Raw genomic sequence first — 8,205 nt, 5'->3', positions numbered from 1 at the left:
AATTCATTCCTCAGAATGGATGCAGGCGTCAGTGCATGACTCAGTTGCTGAGCTGGTGTCTTCTGTGGCTTCTCACGTCTCATGGAGATGCAAGAGAGATCTTCAGAGTTATTGCTAGGAGCAGAAGGGGCAGTTGCCAATGGCTTCGCTCTCAAAGCCTTTGGAGCAGCAGATGGTTTTGAAGCTTTAGTCTTCTTTTGCTTCTGAGGCTTTGGAGGAGGAGCTGGAGCATCGTCGGTGTCAGAATCCTCATCAGAATGATCCACTTTGGCACCTTGAATAGTAATGTGAGTGATGAGGCCAGTAAGGTTGTAGAAGGGGCCAATCCTGTTTTCATTGGCTTCACGGGTGCCATTGTCCCGAGGTGAGGAGGGACCAGGGTTGAAGTCAAGCCCCAGATCCTTCTTGTTCTTTATAGCTGAGTCTTTGGCGAACTGGTAGTTGCGCTTGAACAGACTGTCTTCACGACACCAGAGTAGTGAAGATGGGTTAGCATTATCAGGTTGTGGTCCGCGCACCATGCAAGGATAGAAACCTTGCTCAATAGCTTCAGCCTGAGTCCTGGGTGGAAGATTTTTGTACAAAATATCACCCCAGGGTGCCTTGATGGCATTCTTCTCTGCATACTCTTTGGTGATGAAGCGATATCTGAACCATTCTTCTGCCCAATATCTTCGAATCCATTTGATTCGATTCTTGCGTTCAGTATAGGTTTCTTCTGGATCAGTTTGGTACATCTTGTGCAAATCTGGAGGTAAGTCATTGGAGGTGTTACCACGATGTTGTCTGCCTCCCTTTCTTGCTGACTTTTCAGTTGCCATCAAGTGTAAACTGAAAGGCTTCAGTACGTGCAATGGCTTCACACGGCTGGACTGACAGGAACTTGCTTCAGGTGAGTTGATGTGACTCTGCAGGAATTCTGCAAATGAATGCAGACTATGAGAACCAAGGGATTCTCCCATGGACATGTACCTATGACAGCATTGAAGGTGCGAGGGCAGGGGAAGAGGTCATATGCATTCTCCGAAGATTTTGAAGATAAATCAGTTTGAAGACATTGACCTCATAACTGGAAGACATTCACTTATATGATTAGAGTTGGTTCCAGAGTTGTACAAATCCAAGAATAAGTACAAGTGAGGAATCTAACTTGTGAAGAAGCATAAGTGAATATACTAGGCAGAATACGAGATGCAGAAAGAGATAGATTCATGTTCGAAGATCTAGAAACCACTTTTGGTAGGAAGGGATGAATCTATCAGATCAAAAAACGGTAAAAAGTAAACTTTTATTACCACACGAAGAACTGCTAGACGGAGCGAAGATGGATGCCGAGCAGTTCGATCTCCCGTGCCCTAACTTGGCTACGGAAGACACCTATGGCAATGGTGGAGAAGATGAGGCCCGTGGCCGACGTGAGGACGGCGTCGAGGAGGTCGCGGCAGCTAAGCGCTTCGTCGACGACGGCGGCGAGAGCTAGCGGAGGTGCTAGGGTTTGCGAGAGATGGCGAAGGAGGAAGAAGGATTTTTGACCGAGACAAGACAGGCATTTATAAGGACAGAGACAACACAGTGCAATTATGCAGGTGCCCCTGGCGGTTCACATCTGATGGACACTTGGGGAACATGCAACTCATTGAGAGTTGTTCCACGTTCCCACGCACACTGGATTGTTGGGGTGGTCGTTCAGAACTCTCCGGGTTTCAGGCACAAAGATATGTCATTAAAGCTAGATATAAATGTTTGTCTCTATATATTCTGCTGACAAGGACGCAGAGAAGACATTCGACAGTTTCAACAGAATGCATATGATTTGGATAGATAGAGCTTGAGGTAGAAAGCATAGAGAGGTTAGGGTCCGATCACATTCACTTAGTTCAAAAGATTCAAACGAGAAGACATAGCTATAAGTGAATGCTGTAGGGGACAGAATACAGTGTATATATATAACAGAGTAAAGCCAAATCAGTAATCACGAAATCAAATTAATGTTGAATTTAAATCAATTGTGAAGACTTTGCAAATATGGCGCCATGAGGAAACACTTAGTAAGATTTTGGTGGTGGCGTTACCCACCGTATAGGAAGTATTAGACCCAGACACGGCGCACAATTATCGTGGCGCTCTAAAATCAATTTCCACATTAATGTATTCACACTTAGAGTGTATGTCTTCATTGATTGAAGATATACATTACTTCATGTGTTGCACATCTAAGTCATCAAACTGCATAGGTGTTAGGATGTGTGCCTAATCACAGGACATTCGAGGATTCCAAGATATTTAGCTCACACCGCAACTTGCAAAACCTTTTCTCATCCAAGGTCTTAGTGAAGATATCAGCCAACTGCTCTTCTGTCTTGACATGGATTATATCAATGTTTTCCTTCATAACATGATCTCTGAGGAAGTGATGACGAATCTCAATATGCTTTGTCTTCGAGTGCTGAACTGGATTGTTGGCAATCTTGATGGCACTCTCATTGTCGCAGTAGAGAGGCACATTCTTCAGGTGTATACCATAGTCCTTGAGAGTTTGCTTCATCCGGAGAAGCTGAGCACAGCAGGATCCAGCAGCAATGTATTCGGATTCAGCAGTGGAGAGAGATACACAGTTCTGCTTCTTTGAAGACCAACAGACAGGTGATCGTCCTAGAAAGTGACATGTGCCTGATGTGGACTTGCATTGAACCTTGTCACCAGCATAATCAGCATCTGAGAATCCAACTATATCAAACTCTGAGCCTTTGGATACCATAATCCTAGTGTTGGGGTGTAAGCCAAATATCGAAGTATTCGCTTCACAACTAAGTGATGCGATTCCTTTGGTGCCGCTTGGAATTGGGCACACATGCAAACACTAAGCATTATATCTGGCCTAGATGCACATAAATAAAGCAAGAACCAATCATGGAGTGGTATACCTTTTGGTCGAATTCTTTACCATTGTCGTCGGGACCCAGATGACTTTTGGTTGGCATTGGCATCGTGTATCCTTTGTAGTCTTGCATTCCAAACTTCTTCAGGCAATCCTTGAGATATTTTTCTTGAGAGATGAAGATGTCATTGCGTTTCTGACGGATTTGGAGACCCAGAAAGAACTTCAGTTCACCCATCATGGACATCTGATATTGCTCTTGCATCATATGACCAAACTCATCACTGTATTTCTTGTTGGTGCAACCAAAGATAATGTCATCCACATATATTTGGCACACAAATAGTTCACCGTCATAAGTCTTCGTGAAGAGAGTAGGGTCCAGTGAACCAGGTTTGATGCCTTTGCTCTTCAGGAAGTCCTTGAGCGTATCATACCAAGCGCAAGGGGCTTGTTTGAGGCCATACAGTGCCTTGTTGAGCTTGTACACCATATCAGGATGTTTTGGATCTTCAAAGCCAGGAGGTTGTGCAACATATACTTCTTCTTCTATCTTTCCATTGAGAAAATCACTCTTCACATCCATTTGATATAGGAGAATGTTGTGATGATTTGCATAGGCAAGCAGTATGCGAATAGCTTCAAGCCTTGCCACATGAGCAAAAGTTTCATCAAAGTCAATCCCTTCCACTTGAGTGTAGCCTTGAACAACTAGACGAGCTTTGTTTCTGACCACTTGACCATGTTCATCTTGCTTGTTGCGATATATCCATTTGGTGCCAATGATATTGTGCTTCTGAGGATCAGGAGGCTTGACCAGTTCCCACACATTGTTCAACTCAAACTGTTGGAACTCTTCTTGCATGGCTTGAATCCATTCAGGTTCCATGAAGGTCAGTCACTTTCGTGTGTTCTGAGATTGAGACGAATGCAAGGTGTCCACAGAAATTGGTGAGTTGTGTTGCTCTTTGTCACTACAAGAAATATGTCAACTAGTGACCTTCTGTCAATGACCCTGAAAGAATTGGTCATAGATCTATGACAATTTTAGACCAATTGGTCAAAAGCTGTTCGGGGGGCTACAAACCCTAAACCATTGCGACTATTTTGGTCAGAAAGGTCGTAATTTCCTTACACGAAATGGTCACAAAGCAAACAGTGCTAGTCTGCTGCCTTATTTCTAGTTCTTAATGACCAATTTAGATGGTCATAGCCTTGTAGATTGTGGTGGGTTGTGATGACTAGGCGCCATCTCATCAGTTTTGCCTATGTGTCATGTCCATGTGACAGTTTTTGCCCTAGGTTGTGAAGCAACCTATATTTCTGTCATTCCCAAAATTCCCAGAAAAATCTCATAAATTCTTTGGGTCATATATTCGTCAAATATGTAAAAAACCTTCCTTGCCTAGTTCAGAAATAATTCAAAAATATTCATTTTCCTATTCTGTTCAGAACAACAGTTTGTGAAGGAAGTACCACTTTGGCATGTCCAAATAGTATCCATTTTCTACAGTGCTTTCCTATGCCCAAATAACCATCCTCCACCAAATGCCAGCTCAATCCATTCATTATTTTGAGCCTAGCTTCAACATTCGTATTTATGTCCAGTGTGGTACTTTGCAAAGCAAGTACCACCTAGGCTCCTCCTTTTGAGCTGAAAATTTCTGAAGACGGTCTTCTTAGTAACTGATCATCCTCAGCCAAAACTCAAGCCCATTAGCCATGTACATTTCCCGTACCGTTAATCAAACACTTGGCTGCTAATTCATGTTTGAGCATCGATCGGTCTCCTCGTGAGAATCTTATGTTGTAATTTTCTTCCTAGCACCTACCTGGGGAGTTCCCAACCCACTAGACATGCCTAGGCTGCCCAGAACACATGGCAACGCCACGGCCACGCGGTGACCTCGCGGCGGGCATGCGAGTTTACGTGCTCTAGAGTTGGGGCCCTCGACCACCATCCAAACCTCGACGTATCGCCACCAAACCATGTATTTATGGTTAAATGGGTACTTATGTAAATGATTTTTGAAAAAAATAAATAGCAAACTATGAGGCAATCGCAGTTCAAATTTGACCTGCTTCCAACTGAATCGGCGGGAATTTGTCTTTTTCACCAGAGGTGGATCAAAACTTTTTACACCCAACCATTTTGTCAATTTTGCATTAAATATGTCATAGTATTTTACAAAATTTATTTGGTCCAATTTTGCAACAATTATTTGGGAGGTCCTTCACAAAAAAACCTCCTTTTGGGCACTCGAAAAATGGAAAATGGTTTTTCCGTCCAAAGAAAATGAAAACTTCCCTAGGCAACATTGTTTGCCATTCCAATATGCACCCTTGTGCACAATATGAGATCATTTGAACAAACTATGCCATGAATGTGGCCATAAGATTGATCATTTGGCTTGGAATTCATGAATCTTCACACTTGATAGCTCGTTTCTGAGAACACTTTTTAAAAATAATTGCCGTATTACAAGTTTGTTATTTTTCCTGGGAACTTGGCCACATATAATGACACAATGCGAAGGTCTCCCAATTTTTTGTTTTTTTTTAATTTTTTACGCCCATTTCAAAATGTGGTCAAAACGACGGGAATGACCGTTCCTAGCTAGTGGTTGAATCTTGGAATTTTTTTGGTGTTTTTCTGATTAATTAGATACTTATGTACCTAGAAATGATTTTTGGAAAAAATAAATAGCAAATTACAAGGCAGCTACAGTTCAAATTTGACCCGCTTCCAGCTGAATCGGCGGGAATTTGTCTTTTTCACGAGAGGTGGATCAAAACTTTTTACACCCAACCATTTTGTCAATTGTGCATTAAATATGTCCTAGTATTTTATAAAATTGCTTTGGTCCAATTTTGCAACAATTATTTGGGAGGTCCTTCACAAAAAACCTCCTTTTGGGCACTCGAAAAATGGAAAATGGTTTTTCCGTCCAAAGAAAATGAAAAATTCCCTAGGCAATATTGTTTTCCATTCCAATATGCACCCTTGTGCACAATATGAGATCATTTGAACAAACTATGCCATGAATGTGACCATAAGATTGATCATTTGGCTTGAAAGCCATTGATCTCCACATGTGATAGCTCGTTTCTGAGAACACTTTTTAAAAATAATTTCCGCATTACAAGTTTGTTATTTTTCCTTGGAACTTGGCCACATATAATGAAACAATGCGAAGGTTTCCCAATTTTTTGTTTTTTTTTGAATTTTTTATGCCCGTTTCAAAATGCGGTCAAAACGGCGAGAATGACCGTTCCTAGCTAGTGGTTGAATCTTGGAATTTTTTTGGTGTTTCTCTGATTAAATAGATACTTATGTACCTAGAAATGATTTTTGGAAAAACTAAAGAGCAAACTATGAGGTAGCTATAGTTCAAATTTGACCCGCTTCCAACTGAATCGGCGGGAATTTGTTTTTTTACGAGAGGTGGATCAAAACTTTTTACACCCAATCATTTGGTCAATTGTGCATCAAATATGTCCTAGCATTTTTGAAAATTGATTTAGTACAATTTTGCAACAAATATTTGGTAGGTCCTTCACAAAAAAGCCTCTTTTCGGGCACTCAAAAATGAAAAATGAATTTTCCGTGCAAAGAAAATGAAAACTTCCTTAGGTAACATTGTTTGCCATTTCAAGATGCACCATTGTGCATAATATGAGATCATTTCATTGAAATTTTCATGTGAAAAAGTAGAAGAAAAACAAAAGAATGCCGAGGTAGATGCTTTTTTGAAATATAATTTGTCTTTTTGATGAGAGGTGGATCGAAAGCATTTTACATCTAAAGATTTGGTGACACAATGAGAATGTTTCTTTTTGAATTTGTCATATCATAAAATTGTTTATATGATTCAACACCTTTTTTTGAAAAACTATGGTTTAACACCTTATTTTTAGTCAATTACGACAAATTTAGAAGGTCATAACGTGTACTGGATTCTGATTGGTCCATGGACATGTCACGCGGATCGTGCTCAAACACCATCGGATGCTCTCGGATCGGACGGCAGCCCTTTCTCCCTCACCCCGCTCCCCTTATTTGTCTCAAAAAAAGAAAAATAAAAAAGAAAACTCCCTCGCCCTCTCACCCCACGAACCCTAGCGCTCCAGATCCACCTCACGCGCTCCCTCTCCCACATCGCCGCCGCCACCCCGCCGATTCAGATCCGACACCGCCGCCCGCGCCCGCGCACCACCACCTGCTCCTCCGCCCGTCCCGGATGCCTCAGTCGGCGCCCTCCGTCGCATGGCCGCCGTGCTCGTTCCGCCCTCGGCGCCGCACCTCCACCGCCATCTCTGCTGGCTCCACGCCGACGCCTCCGCCCCTTCCTCGTCCAGCGCGCCTCTGCTCAGGCTCACATCGGGCTCCTCATCATACTCCTTGACCTGCTCCTCCCGCCCGCGCTCCTCTCCAACTTCCTCCCCGCCGGCGTCCACCACGCCTCCATGCATAGCCTCCTCGACCAGGCCAGGGGCTTCCACTTCCGCTCCTCCCTCGCCGACCTCCCCGCCATCTCCGCCACCCGCTCCCTCCTCATCCTCTATAAACACCCCGCCCACTCCCTCCTCCCCTCCATGTTAAGCGCATGCTGTCAATTTCCTGATCTCGAATCGCCATCTGATTTCCTTCCTGGTTACTAATCGATCGCTGTTTTTTCGTGTGTGCAGGCACGTACATGGCATGCGGGGGCGGCGCGGCCTACCTGTGGGTGGCGGCGGCCTGCAGCATCGGCTCCCTCTTCTACGTCCTCGCCAAGGCCGTCGTGGTCTTTGGCGTGGCCGTCGACGGTGCCGCCGGCCTCGAGCTGCATGGCAAGGGCCAACTCCTCGCCTTGGCCTACCGGGCCAGCAGCCGGGAGAAGCGCCGGTTGCACGTCGTCTACAGGATCAACATCGAAGTAGTAAGTCTCCGCCCCTCACCCCCTCCATGCCCATCTTCGTTCGCATTAACTACCATGGCCATGTCCAGTTTTTCAGCAGCAGTCAGTGTCACACACGCCAAACCCAAAATCAATTTCGTGTTATAATAGCAGCTAAAATTCAGATCTGGGACAATGATTCTACCCTGTAAAACGATTCAATGCCGCTAGTCTCAGGGGTTTGAATTGGCCTTAGCACGTACGAACGGAAGTGATGCATACATACAGGTTATAAGTTGTCCTTTACATATACCTTACCCACACACAATGTTCAGTTGCCAGCCTGCAAGAATGCTATTCATTTTCTAGTATGAGTGTACATTCTCCCTTAGGTCTGGTGTTAGTTTTGTCCTTCCCTGTGTGTGTTCTCTCCTAATGCTACAAGTT

At 43.9% G+C, this 8,205-nt stretch overlaps 1 pseudogene; it reads left to right on the top strand.

The window, feature by feature from the left end:
* Nucleotides 1-853: 853 nt before the first annotated feature.
* Nucleotides 854-7,970, top strand: LOC119284203 (annotated as a pseudogene).
* Nucleotides 7,971-8,205: the final 235 nt, after the last annotated feature.

This window comes from Triticum dicoccoides, chromosome 4A (assembly GCF_002162155.2).
Source record: "Triticum dicoccoides isolate Atlit2015 ecotype Zavitan chromosome 4A, WEW_v2.0, whole genome shotgun sequence".
Taxonomy (NCBI): Eukaryota; Viridiplantae; Streptophyta; class Magnoliopsida; order Poales; family Poaceae; genus Triticum; species Triticum dicoccoides.
The sequence above is the reverse complement of the archived record's forward strand: the minus strand, read 5'-3'. Positions and strand labels throughout refer to the sequence as shown.